Consider the following 13,978-nt stretch of genomic DNA (forward strand, 5'->3'; position numbering starts at 1 on the left):
TGAATACACCTCCCAAAATGTTTTTATCTCAAATTTTTCGCTTTGAGATCTGGCACCTCTACAAATCCCTACTTCCCTATGTGAAGGGCCTATCTTTTACTTTATGCAATTTTTATTTTGAGTCTCCATCTTCTTTTATAAAAGCACCAACTAGGAGGTAATATGATCATACTTAAGTATTAGGTGTAGTTAATATTCGAGTGTGTTTCATGAATGGATCAATGTTTGAGCATGATGGGATAGGGATAACTTATTTTAGCGTTAATATTTTGAAAGACATGGTTGCTTGTTACTATGCTTGAGTATCTAAAGTACTATGCCAAAACTAGACTATTGCTTTGAATCACATAGAAGTCCAAATGTCCATGCTATAAAGAAAAGAATGTGATACGACATGATGAACAACACTCCACATAAAAAATTCTGTTTTTATCACTTACCTACTCGAGGACGAGTAGGAGTTAAGCTTGGGGATGCTGATACGTCTCCAATGTATCTATAATTTTTTATTGTTCCATGTTGTTTTATTATCAAACTTGGATGTTTTACAATCATTTTATATTCATTTTATATCATTTTTTGGTACAAACCTATTGACATAGTGCCAAGTGCCAGTTGCTGTTTTTCGATGTTTTTTAGATCGTAGAAAATCAATATCAAACGGAGTCCACATGCCACAAAACTTTACGGAGATTTTTTATGGACCAGATTGAAGATATTGGGCCCTGGTTGCACATGGGGGGAGTCCCGAGGAGGGGACAACACACCAGGGCGCGCCCTGGTGGGTTGTGCCCACCTCGGGTGCCCCCCGGACCGCCTCTTTGCTCCATAAATACCCCAATATTCCCAAAACTCTAGGGGAGTCGACAAAATATTCATCCAGCCACCGTAGAGTCCAGAACCACTAGTTCCAATCTAGACACCATCAAGGAGGGGTTCACCACTTCCATTGGTGCCTCTCCAATGATGCGTGAGTAGTTCTTTGTAGACCTTCGGGTCCGTAGTTAGTAGCTAGATGGCTTCATCTCTCTCTCCTGACACTCAATAAAATGGTCTCATGGAGATCCATATGATGTAACTCTTTTGTGGTGTGTTCGTTGGGGTCGATGAACTTTGAATTTATGATCAGATCTGTCTTTTTATATCCATGAAAGTATTCGAGTTTCTTTGATCTCTTTTATGCATGATCGCTTATAGCCTCGTATTTATTCTCTGATATTTGGGTTTTGTTTGGCAAACTTGATCTATTTATCTTGCAATGGGAAGAGGTGCCCGGTAGTGGGTTCGATCTTACGGTGCTTGATCCTAGTGACAGAAAGGGAACCGAGATGTATGTATCGTTGCTACTAAGGATAAAAAAATGGGATCTATATCTATCGCCATGGATAAACGGATCTTGTCTACATCATGTCATCGTTCTTATTGCATTACTCCATTTTTCCATGAACTTAATACACTAGATGCATGCTGGATAGCGGTTGATGTGTGGAGTAATATTAGTACATGCAGGCAGGAGTCGGTGTACTAATCTTGCACGTGATGCCTATGTAATGATCATTGCCTGGATATCGTCATAATTATTTGAGGTTCTATCAATTGCCAAATAGTAATTTGTTTACCCACTGTTTGCTATTTTTCTCGAGAGAAGCCACTAGTGAAACCTATGGCCCCGGGTCTTCTTTCTCATATATTTGCCTTTGCAATCTATTTTTATTTTTTTCAGATCCATTAAACCAAAAACTCAAAAATACCTTGCTGCAATGTATTTTATTTGGCGTTCAATCTATCAATATTTACAACTTTTCCCGCCAATGCACCGTTTCAGGCGCCGCTACACGAAAGGGACTAACAACCCCTTTAACATGTCAGGTTGCGAGTGGTTGTTATTTGTGTGTAGGGGTTGTTTACGTTGTGTTGCTTGGTTCTCCTACTGGGTCGATAACCTTGGTTTCATATCTGAGGGAAATACCTACCGCCGTTGTGCTGCATTATCCCTTTGTCTGTGGGGAAATACCGACGTAGCTTCAAGCGACATCATCGACCTCCTCCAGCCTCCAAAGGCTACTGTTCATCCACCATCGACCTCCTCCAGCCACCACCTATGACTGTTCATAAACGGGCTCCTGTTCATCCAGCATCCAACGCTCCTCCATCGGCTACTATTCAACCAGCCCTCTCCACGGGGTCCTATTCATGCACCCCTCCATGTGCTACTGTTCATCCAGCCCTCCACCGACTACTGTTCAACCAGCCCTCCACGGGTTCGTCCTGTTCATCCAGTCTTCCACAGGGTCCTGTTCATCCACCCCCAATCGGCTCGATCAATCGGGGTCCTCTTCATCTAGCGGCAATAGCCTCTACTACCATGGGGACCTGTTCATCCAACCCCCACCAGGAACTATTCATCCAACCCCCCCTCCCCCCCAACAATGCTCACTGTTCATCAAGAGGCAACAGGTTCGATCAACTTCAGTTAGGAGCACTAGCGGACGAATCGCTCGATCGGGTTTAGTTAACAGCCAGGGATCGATAGATCGCTCGGGTTCAGTAACGCGTAGCCTGCAGTGCAATCGCTCGGGTTCAGTAGGCGAACGCCTTGCACCCACGTGCGTATGTGTACGAGAGAAACGCACATTGCTCGGCCCCGACCACCCACCGTAACTGGGAACTCCCTGATATTTTCCTCGCCCTCGCTTCTACCATGGTTTTTTCTGTTATGGATGGCCCAAAGAATGTCATGTAGCTGCATCTCCGGCCTGCCCAGGATGAAAAGCCCATTTTCTGTCATGATTTTTTGTCACAGAAGTTGGAGCCCACCACATCCATGATGATACCGGGTTTTGTCACAATTATTGTCATAGAAGTGTCATAAGCATGATAGAAAAAAATTATGTTCAGTCCAAACTGTCAGGGATGTGTCCTTTTTGTAGTGGTGTTTCATTGTTTATATGAATGAAAAATTCTTGAGGGTGAAGGTAATGTTCCCACCCACGCAAAACTCGCACTAAAGCATATAGCTCTTTGTCATAGATGGGATAATTGAGTTGCGCTCTAGAAAGTTTTTAACTAAAGTAAGCAAGGGGGCACTTCTCTTGCGTTAACACACCTCCTATGCCATTACCTCTAGCATCACAATGAACTTCAAAGGTTTAATCAAAATTCGGTAATGCAAGCAAGGGAGCATGAGTAAGAAAATTTTTGAGTTCGTTAAATGCGGTGTCTTGAGATGGTCCCCAAATAAATGGTACATTCTTCTTACTCAAGGCATGCAAAGGGGATGCAATAGTGATAAAATCCTTGACAAATCTATGGTAGAAACCGGCTAAACCAAGGAAACTATGCACTTGTTGCAAGTTGATTGGTTGTGGCCAAGTTTTAATAGCATTGATCTTAGATTCATCGACATGCACACCCTTAGAAGAGACTACAAAACCAAAGAAAACAAGCGTATCAACACCAAAATTCCATATTAGCATAAAGGCGCCCTTTTCTAAGAGTATGTAAAACGATTCTAAGATGGGTGGCATGATCTTTGATAGATTTGCTAAACACAAAAATATCGTCAAAATAGACCACAACAAATACACTAGTATAGGGTCGAAGAACAAAATGCATGAATCGCATGAAAGTACCAGGTGCTTCGGATAAGCCCATTGGCATGACCAACCATTCATACAAGCCAAACTTGGTTTTAAAAGCGGTTTTCCATTCATCACCTTCTTTTATGCGGACTTGGTAATAGCCACTTTTAAGATCAATTTTAGGGAAAATTGTAGCTCCGCTAAGCTCATCTAGCATATCATCTAGGCTTGGAATGGGGTAACGATAACGCAAGGTGATAGCATTGATAGGAGGACAATCGAAACACATGCAATATGTACCACCTTTCTTGGGAACAATGATTACCAGGATGGCACAAGGGCTCAAGATTTCTCGTACATGGCCGTTGTCGATGAGTTGTTGGACTTGTCATTGGATCTCCTTTATTTCCTCGGGGTTGACACGATAGGGATCCTTGTTAGGAAGAGGTGCTCCGGGGATGCGATAGGGTCGATGCCTTGAACAGGAGGTAGACTTGGAGGTAGCTCCTCGGGGAATACATCTTGGAATTCCTGCAAAAGAGAAGATAACACTAAAGGTAGGTTGTGAGAGGTGTTAGTTTTTGGTGCCTCGTCCTTGCACAAGAGGACATAGTGCATAACACTTGATGGGTTCTCACGCAGTTTTCTCATCTCACCATTGGTGGCAAATAGGATTAAGTTTTTCTTGTCGCTCATCCTGGAGGCACTCGATTTGGGCTTGTGGCTCTTACTCTCTTTGTGGTGGTTTCCTCTCTCACTATTCTCTCCACGATGGGTGGATTGCTTGTCAGCGATCACTTGGGTTAGAGACATAGCTCGTAGCACGTATTCCTTTCCTTTCATCTTGAAGCTATAGTGATTTTTCCGCCCGTTGTGGATGACACCTCGGTCAAATTGCTATGGTCGTCGAAGTAGGAGGTGGCAAACGGACATAGAAACAACATCACACTCCAAAGTGTCTTCGTATGCTCCGATTTTGAAGGAGACTTGGACCATGTGTTCCTCTTGGGTAGTACCAGAGTCGCTTACCCATTGGACCATGTAGGAATGCGGGTGCTTCATCTTTACCAAGAGGAACTTGGAGCATAGTTTTTCACTCGCCAAGTTATGACAACTCCCTCCATCGATGGTGACCTTCACAGACCTTCCATTGATGCCGGCCTTGGTGTGGAAGATATGGTATGTTTGGTCTTCGTCTTATTGATGTTGAAGTGTCAAGACCTTGGAGACAACAAGAGAGGGGCTCGAATATTCGTCACAAAAGACTAGATCATCTTCATCTTCGTTCACATGCCGGTGCATGGCCACTTTCTCAAGGGCTTGAATTTCCTCTTCACTCATGGAGTCATAGGTTCAATCATCGTTGAGGATCATGGTGCGCTTGTTGGTACATTAGAAGGACTTGTGGCCTCGACTGCGGCATGTGGAAAACTTGATTGAACTTGTGTTGACGGTCTCATCGGTTCGATTTGTAGATGATCAAGCTCTCGGCTTGATGTTGTTTCTAGTAGGAGGACGACTTGAGGTTTTCGAAGTTTTCTTGTAACTAGACTTGTCGCCATTGCTTGTAGAAGGCTTGGTTGATGTAGTAGGTGTTGGAGTGGTTGAAGCTTGTGATGTAGGGTGGAACCCTAGTTGCCCGATCTTCCACGAAAGGAGCGGATCGCAATGAGGAACACGAAGAGCACGAGTGGAAACACGATGGAAAACACGAGAGAATCGCCCAAACCAAAAATATTCTATCACACATATGGTAGACCCTCGAAACACAAAGAGATACATGATCAGAATCCAACAAAGGACGATACAAGAGGTAACTAGTTCATCTCCGTGAGGAGGCCTTGAGGGGTCATCCCATGAAGGGGTCTTGAATCCAAGGTGGATCTTCTCCGTAGAGGCCACGATCTCTCTCGGTGGAGTAGATCCGGATGGATGAGCAAAGCTTTATCTCATGTATGAGCGAAACCAATGCTAACCCTAGTATATATAGTCGAGGTGGGGGAAGGGATGCAAGGGCATCGGCCCATTACTGTGCGCAGATAGACGGGGCCGGATGCCCTGGCGTTGGGCCGGATGTCCGGGCCTTCCCGAGGTGCCGGATCTCCGGGCTGGGCGGGCCAGATGTCCGAGCTGGCGGGGTCAGCCTCGGTGCTCTCTGGATAGGCGGTGTCTGGATTTCCGGGCTGGCCGCCGAATGTCCAGGCCCTATAGACTTGGTCGCTGGTCCTTTGCTGCAGGCGACACCTCTAGGTGCCGGATTCCTGGGGTCATGGCCGGATGTCCGAGTCCTGGGAGCTGTTCTTGACTCCTTTGTTGGTTCTTGTCATAGCCTGATTTTTGGCCCTTTCTTTTTCTTTATATTTTTTGAGATTTTTGCTTGAGTTTTCTTTTTCTGTGGCTTTGTGGTCTGTAAACTGAAGAAGATGACCTCTTATTTCTTCCCAGAGTGGCTTGTGATCCTCAAAACCCTTACCCATACCTTGCCATTTTTATCCTATCCAACCCCAATATTCTTTTCCTTGGGAAAATTCCTTTTCTATTAAAGGAATAACCCAATTTGCCCTAGGTTGTGAAGCAACCTATATTTCCACCACTCCTAAAATTCCCAAATAATTCTCATAAATTGTTTGGGTCATATCTTCCTCAAATGTGCAAAAATATTTCATTTGCCATGTTCCCCATCATGCTCAATTAATTCTTTTCCTATTCTCTCCTGAATGGCAGATTGTGAAGCAAGTGCCATCTAGCTTTGCCCAATTGACCTCAAACATTTTGGACACCTTTTCATGTCCTAATAATTGCCTCATGACAAAATTCATCTTAATTTGCCTAGTGAATATTCCTGAGCAATTTTTCAAAGTTCTTGTATGTGGGAATTAGTTGTGAAGGAAGTACTAGCTAGGTTGATCCTATTGAGTTGAAATTTTGCATGGACCTTCATATCACCAAATCATCACACTCCTCAAGAGTTTAGATCATGCAATGCATCCTTGTGAGCTGAGCATCAATTCTTTGTTTGTGTCCAAATTTTCAGTTAGTGAAGCAAGTATATTTTGTCTTGCTCCATTATGGCTGAAAATTTTCCTAAGCCTTCTCCTAGCCATATAACATCTCTCCACCAAATTTGGGATCATTTCCTCCAGTCATTTTCCCTCCAAAAGTTTTGCAAGTTTCTGTCCAGAGGAGATGTTTGTGAAGCAAGTACTATTTTGGCATGTCCATGTGGTATGAAACTTTTACAGTGTCTTCATATGGCCAAGAAACCCTACCTTGCAAAATTTGAGCTCAAGTTGATACTCCATGTGAGTGCATCATCATGCTCAAGTTTCTGGACCACTTTATGCAGTTGTGAAGCAACTATGTTAAATTTTGGTCCATTTCCTTCCAAAATGCACAGGAATGTAGTCCTTCCTAACCTAAACTACCCTGACATCCTATTTGGCTCTAATCTGAGCTCTGTTCATCACTTCAACGTGATCAAGATTGATACAGTAAACTTCAGAGCTCACTTACCATTTAACCACAGCATAATTGGGTGAGCTACCACCTCAGTTTGCAACCTCCCCAGGATGGACTCCCCACTAGACAACATTTTCCCACCCTTGGCATCTTCTCCTCGCCAGTTGACGCGGTGACCATAGCCCTGGCATGCATTAAACGCGCTCTAGCGCGACCTCGGTGATTTGCTCATCCGTGCTCTCCTTGTCTCGACTCGCAACCTTGTCCAGTGGCCTCCCTGTGATCGACTGCGTCGCCCTAAGCCCTTGCCTTCTCCGTCTGCTTCTACGTCGGTGCTCGTCGCCGCGCGCCCACGGGCGCACTGTGGCCGACCAAGCATTGATGGCGCTTTGGCCGCTTCTCCTCTATGCCCCTCGGCCTCTTCTGCCCCGTGCTCGTCTGTAGCTCATCCGCACCTCCCTCATCGTGATCCCGTGCCACCCCATGCTCGCTAAGCCTCACGAAAGCATTGGCCGGACCTCCGCGGCGGCACCCGAGCCCGTGTCTTCGCCCCGACTATATATAGCCCACCCCGTGGCCGTTTGACCTCACCAGCAGCCCCGCCTCACTCCCAGCCCCTCCCCAGCAAGTCAACCGAGCTGGAGGAGCTCTCTTGCCTCGCCATGGCCACCACAGCCATCGTCGGCCGCCGCCTGAATTGGCACAACCCCGAGCCTCTCCCTCTGTTCCTCCACCACCCTAGAACTCCCTTCAGTCCCCTGAAACCTACCCGTAGCCCCTCCCCTCCTCTTCTAGCCTACAAATGCAAGTCCATCAGAGCCCGACACCGTCTTCCGCTGCGGCCATGGCCTTGCTCTCTAGAACTCTGCAGCAAAAGGGGATGGTCAAGGCAGGAGCGCCTCATCTCCCCGGTGTGCGGGGCGTTGCCGGAGACGGCTCAGGCCGCCGGGATGGCCGCCCGCAACGTGCCCTGCCTCTGGCTCACGGGTGCTCATCAAGAGGAAGGAGACCAGCGGGGGAGAGAAAGAGCACCATGGGGCCCACCTGTCGGTCTCTCAGTGTTGATCTGCCCCAGCCCGCCTGTGCCATGTGGATAAGTGGAAGCGTCAACCTCGAGAGTATGTTTTCACCTTTAGAAGGCGTATTATGTTTCCACTTCGGCCAGAAATGCGCTTTCTCTGTTCTGAAGAAGTATTTTTGAGAATGTGTTTTCTGTTTTCAGCCCAGGGACCTGTTTGAAGTGGTTCTTTTGTAGATTAGTCCCTGACTTTCAATCCTTTGTAACTTTTCAACCACAACTCCGATTGAGGTGAATCCAATGCCCACATCTTTGTCTTGTCGAGCATGTTCTGTTGGTATCATTTTCACTATAGTTTGACATACTAGAAATGACCACTTTGCCCTTGCTTGTAAACAGCCCCCTCCGAGAGAGAACTATTTCCAGCAAGAAGCACAACAAGAAGCCAAGAGATAAGACAGTGATGACTGTGGAAGGTTCTGGCATGCCTAGTACCGGCAAGAAGGCCAAGAATGAAGCCCCCGGCAAGGAAGTTTCCATGTGCACTGCTTGCCGGGAAACCTCTGCCACGAAGAAATCCGAGAAAGGTGAACGGTCGTACTGCAAGATCCACCGGACCAAGGGTCACGACCTCCATGAATGTTATCAAGTTGAGAAGCTTGTCAAGAGACAGAGAGCAGAGTATGATATGCGTGATAAGGAGAAAGGTCCAAATGCTGCTGGCGGAAAGGGCCTGTGATGATTTGAGTGATGGAGGGAATGAAGAGTAAACCAGTGAGGAGGAATTTTAGAAGGCCACCGATGCCCTATGCATTGATGGGTGTGCGTCCTTGCACTCCTCCAATCGCCAGCTCAAATGATGCGCAAGAGAGGTCAATGTTGTGGAGCCAGCGCCAGAGGCCCGGAAGCCGCTTAAATGGTCCCTCACGCCCATCATCTCTGATGAGGAGGACCACCCTTGCCGCACCACCACGGTAGGGTGTTTGTCGTTGTTGCTCTCCCCAACAATTCGCAACCTCAAGGTCACAAAGATGTTAGTGGATGGTAGGGCCGGGTTGAATCTGATTTCCCCCGCAGTTATTAACAAGCTTTAGATAGGAGAAGACGAGCTGGAGATTACCGACACGTTTCAAGGAGCCAATCCCGGCAGGAGCCGTGAAAAGAGAAAGATTACTAGGCCTGTGACGTTTGGGGGAGAGCTGAACTACATGACTCAAAAGATTGTGTTTGATGTGGTTGATTTCCCCCTGTCGTATAATGGGATCCTGGGATGCCCAGCTTTGGCCAAGTTTATGGGAGCATCTCATTATGCTTACAACACCTTGAAGATGCCTGGGCCGTTGGGAGTGATCACCATGTCATCAGATGAGAAGGATGCAATCATCTGTGTGGATAGGATGTATGGGGATGTCGTCGCAGCAGAGAGTACAACAGCAACCGTCCCTACCGAGGAAAGGAAAGGAAAGAAGAGGGATTGTAGGACCTCCGGCAAGTAGTCCGTGAAGTGTGCCCCTCTGAGTGCACGGCACCCATTGACGACATGCCAGAGTGTTTTCAACAGCAAGAGATCCAAGGTTGCGGCACCTCAAGTGAAGAAGGTCCCGACAGGGCTGGCTGGTGTTGATGGTACTTTCACCATCAGCGCCACCCTAGACGACAAATAGGAAAGTGCGCTCATTGCCTTCTTGCGGGCGAATATCAATGTGTTTGCCTGACAACCATCTGATATCCTCGGTGTTCCCATGGAGGTAATTGAGCACCACCTTGTTGTCTACCCACATGCCCGACCCGTCAAGCATAAAGTTAGAGGCAGCTGGATTGGTCAGAGGAGTACTGCACCCTACATGGTTCGAAAACCTAGTGGTAGTTCGGAAGGCGAATGGCAAATGGAAGCTTTTCATTGCTTTCACAGATCCCAATTAGGCTTGCCCGAAGGACCGATTCCCCTTGCCGTGCATCGATCAGATTGTGGATTCTACTTCAGGGTGTGATCTGCTCTCCTTTTTGGATGCATACTCCGGATATCACCAGATCTTCATGTCCAAAGAGGATGAGGAGAAAACATCATTCATCATTCCATGTGGTACATACTGCTTTGTCCGCATGCCTTTTGGATTGAAGAGTGCCGGATCTACTTTTGCAAGAGCAGTCCAGATTGGTTTTGAGCCACAACTGCACAGAAACATAGAAGCCTATATGGATGACATTGTGGTCAAGACCAAGGATAAGGCCACCCTTATCCAGGATTTGTAGGAGACATTTTCTAATTCGCGCAAGATCAACTTGAAGCTTAACTCGGTGAAGTGTGTGTTTGGTGTTCCCTCCAACAAGGTACTTGGATTCTTCGTGTCCCATCGGGGGATTGAAGCCAACTCCGACAAGATCAAGGCCATTGAGCAGATCCAAGCACCAAGGACAGTTAAGGATGTGAGACGCTTGACGGGATGCGTTGCCGCGCTAAGCAGATTCATTTTCAAGTCTGACGAGCGTGCCTTGCCATTCTTCAATATTTTGAAGAAGGTAGGGCCTATGAAGTGGATCCTAGAAGCAGATACAGCCTTGCAAGAGTTGAAGGCTTACCTGTCATCTATGCCTACCTTGCTTGCAACCAAACCTCAAGAACCGTTACTGCTTTACTTGGCAGCAACCGACCAAGTGGTCAATGCAGCCTTGGTAGCATAGCGAGAAGTGGATGAAGCAGAGAGCGGCCAGACCGCGGCAGAGTCAGAACAGGATCAGAACTGCAGTAAGCACAACAACGAGTGCAACCCCAAGGACGCGGCAAGGAAGAAAGTGGTGCAGCGCCCAGTGTTCTTCGTCAGCTCCTTGTTGCAAGGGGCTACATTGAGGTACTCTCATGTGCAAAAGTTGATCTTTGGCCTCATCATGGCCGCAAGGAAACTGTGCCACTACTTCCAAGCCCATGAGATCACGGTTGTTACTCATTTTCCGTTGTAGAGGATACTTCGAAACCCTCAGGCTACTAGCAGAACAGTGGAGTGGGCTTTGGAGTTATCCAGGTTTGGTTTGAAGTTTGGGAGCACTTCAACCATTGAAAGCAGGACGCTGGCAGAGTTTATTGTAGAATGGACGCCAACCCCTGATGAGGAAGCAATGGAAACAGATCTCCACGGCAAGGAACAACCCCAAGAATGTATTCTATATTTTGGTGCTTTTTCCCTACAAGGAGCAGGAGTTGGCGTGCTACTTGTTGCCCCCTCCGTGGAGCACTTGAAGTACATCATCCAAATGCACTTTGCCTAGGCAGAAGCCACCAACAATACAACTGAGTATGAAGGGCTCCTTGTCGGGCTCAGGATTGCAGCAGAATTGGGAATCAAGAAGCTGATCATTCGAGGAGATTCACAGTTGGTGGTGAGACAAGTCAATAAGGAGGTTGGAGGAGCGCTTTGGTGGGTTGCAAACAGACATGTACCCCGTGCGGAAAACAGCATAGCTGATCACCTGTCAAAGTGTGCTGCATAGAAGCTTCGTGTGGAACCAAGAACTTTTGTTCTCCACCTCTCTCAACCCTCCGATCACCAACCACAATGGCCCTGAAAAGGAGAAAGTTGGACTACGGTAAGCCTCTCCCAATCGAGCCATCCGCTCCCGGCAGAGACCCTGCCGGAAACAACTCCTCACAGCCTGCCAGACCAGCCCCTCCAGCCGGGCCTATGGACCTCGCGAACTAGGCTGGTGCTCCCGCAGCCGAGGAGGTGTCTCTAGTCCTTGTTGTCAGGCCTCAGGCTCCAACTTGGTGAAGCCACATCGTCCGCTTCCTCCAAACCGAAGAACTCCCCGGCGACCCAGATAAAGCTGGGGAAGTAGCCCGGAGGGCCAGTATGTATCAGTTTGTCAATGACACTTTGTACCGAAGGAGGCCCAACGGTGTGAAATTGAAGTGTGTCTGCCTGTATGATGGAAAGGAACTGCTGGCTGAGGTTCACAGAGAAATGTATGGCTCACACATTGGATCAAGGGCATTAGTTGGGAAAGCATTCCGGCAAGGATTCTATTGGCCCACTGTAACGCCCTCGATGTGGCTATATCTCCCACATGTCGAAGCACGACTTAGAGGCATAACCGCATTGAAAGCAATGTTGCAAGTGAGGTAATCTTCACACAACCCATGTAATACATAAGGGAAAGAGATACATAGTTGGCGTACAATCGCCACTTCACACAATACATGAATAAAGCATTACATCAACAGTTACAATCAAGGTCCGACTACGGAACCAAAATAAAGAAGACTACCCCAAATGCTACACAGATCATCGATCGACCCCAACTAGGCTCCACTACTGATCAACTAGAATGAAACAACACAAAGGACAAGATCTTCATCGAGCTCCTCCTTGAGCTTGGTTGCGTCACCTGCTCGGTAACATCGGCACCTGCAAACTGGTTTTGGAAGTATCTGTGAGTCACGGGGACTCAGCAATCTCACACCCTCGTGATCAAGACTATTTAAGCTTATAGGAAGGGTAAAAGGAATGATGTGGAGCTGCAGCAAGTGACTAGCATCTATGGTGGCTAACATACGCAAATGAGAGCGAGAAGAGAAGGCAAAAGCACGGTCGAACAACTATGATCAAGAAGTGATCCTAGAACAACCTATGTCAAGCATTACTCCAACACCGTGTTCACTTCCCGGACTCCGCCGAGAAGAGACCATCATGGTTACACACGCGGTTGATGCGTTTTAATTAAGATGAACTTCGGGTTTTCTACAACCGGACATTAACAAATTCCCATCTGCCATAACCGCGAGCACGACTTTCGAAAGTTCAAATCCCTGCAGGGGTGTCCCAACTTAGCCGATCACAAGCTCTCACGGTCAACGAAGGATATTCCTTCTAGCAGGAAGACCCAATCAGGCTCGGAATCCCGGTTGCAAGACATTTCGACAATGGTAAAACAAGACCAGCAAAGCCACCAAGATGTGCTGACAAATCCTGATAGGAGCTGCACATATCTCGTTCTCAGGGCACACCGGATGAGCTAGACGTCGGGTGGGCCAGCACAGAGTTGCCCCTGGTAGCTCCGGACATCGCTCAGTTGGACCAACACTCAGAGGAGCACTGGCCCGGGGGTTTAAAATAAAGATGACCTTGAGTCTGCAGAACCCAAGGGAAAGAAAAGGCTAGGTGGCGAATGGTAAAACCAATGTTGGGCCATGCTAGAGGAGTTTTATTCAAGGCGAACTGTCAAGGGGTTCCCATTATAACCGCGTAAGTAACGCAAAATCCGGGAACATAACACCGATATGACGGAAACTAGGGCGGCAAGAGTGGAACAAAACACCAGGCATAAGGCCGAGCCTTCCACCCTTTACCAAGTATATAGATGCATTAATTAAATAAGAGATATTGTGATATCCCAACAAAATATCCATGATCCAAACATGGAACAAACTCCAATGTTCACCTGCAACTAACAACGCTATAAGAGGGGCTGAGCAAAGCGGTAACATATCCAAACAACTGTTTGCTAGGACAAGGTGGGTTAGAGGCTTGGCTCAACAATATGGGAGGCATGATAAGCAAGTGGTAGGTATCGCAGCATAGGCATAGCAAAAGAGCGAGCAACTAGCAAGCAAAGATAGAAGTGATTTCGAGGGTATGGTCATCTTGCCTGAAATCCCGCAAGGAAGAAGAACGAGTCCATGAAGAAGACAAACGGACGTAGTCGAACGGATCCTCATAAATGCGACGTTATCGGAACTAACCCAAAGAAGAAAAACCGAAAAGAAGAAAATAACAAAGTAAACAACCATCACATAAACATGTCATGATGCACAACCAAGTATGATGAATGTCCGGTTTAATGAGGCATGGCATGGCAATATGCACAAACAATCCTACAAATTAAGTGGAGCTCAATATGCAACGGTTGCATATTGATAAAACACCAC

This window comes from Triticum urartu, chromosome 2A, assembly GCF_056163025.1.
Source record: "Triticum urartu cultivar PI428250 chromosome 2A, HENAU_Tu73, whole genome shotgun sequence".
In the NCBI taxonomy this organism is placed as follows: Eukaryota; Viridiplantae; Streptophyta; class Magnoliopsida; order Poales; family Poaceae; genus Triticum; species Triticum urartu.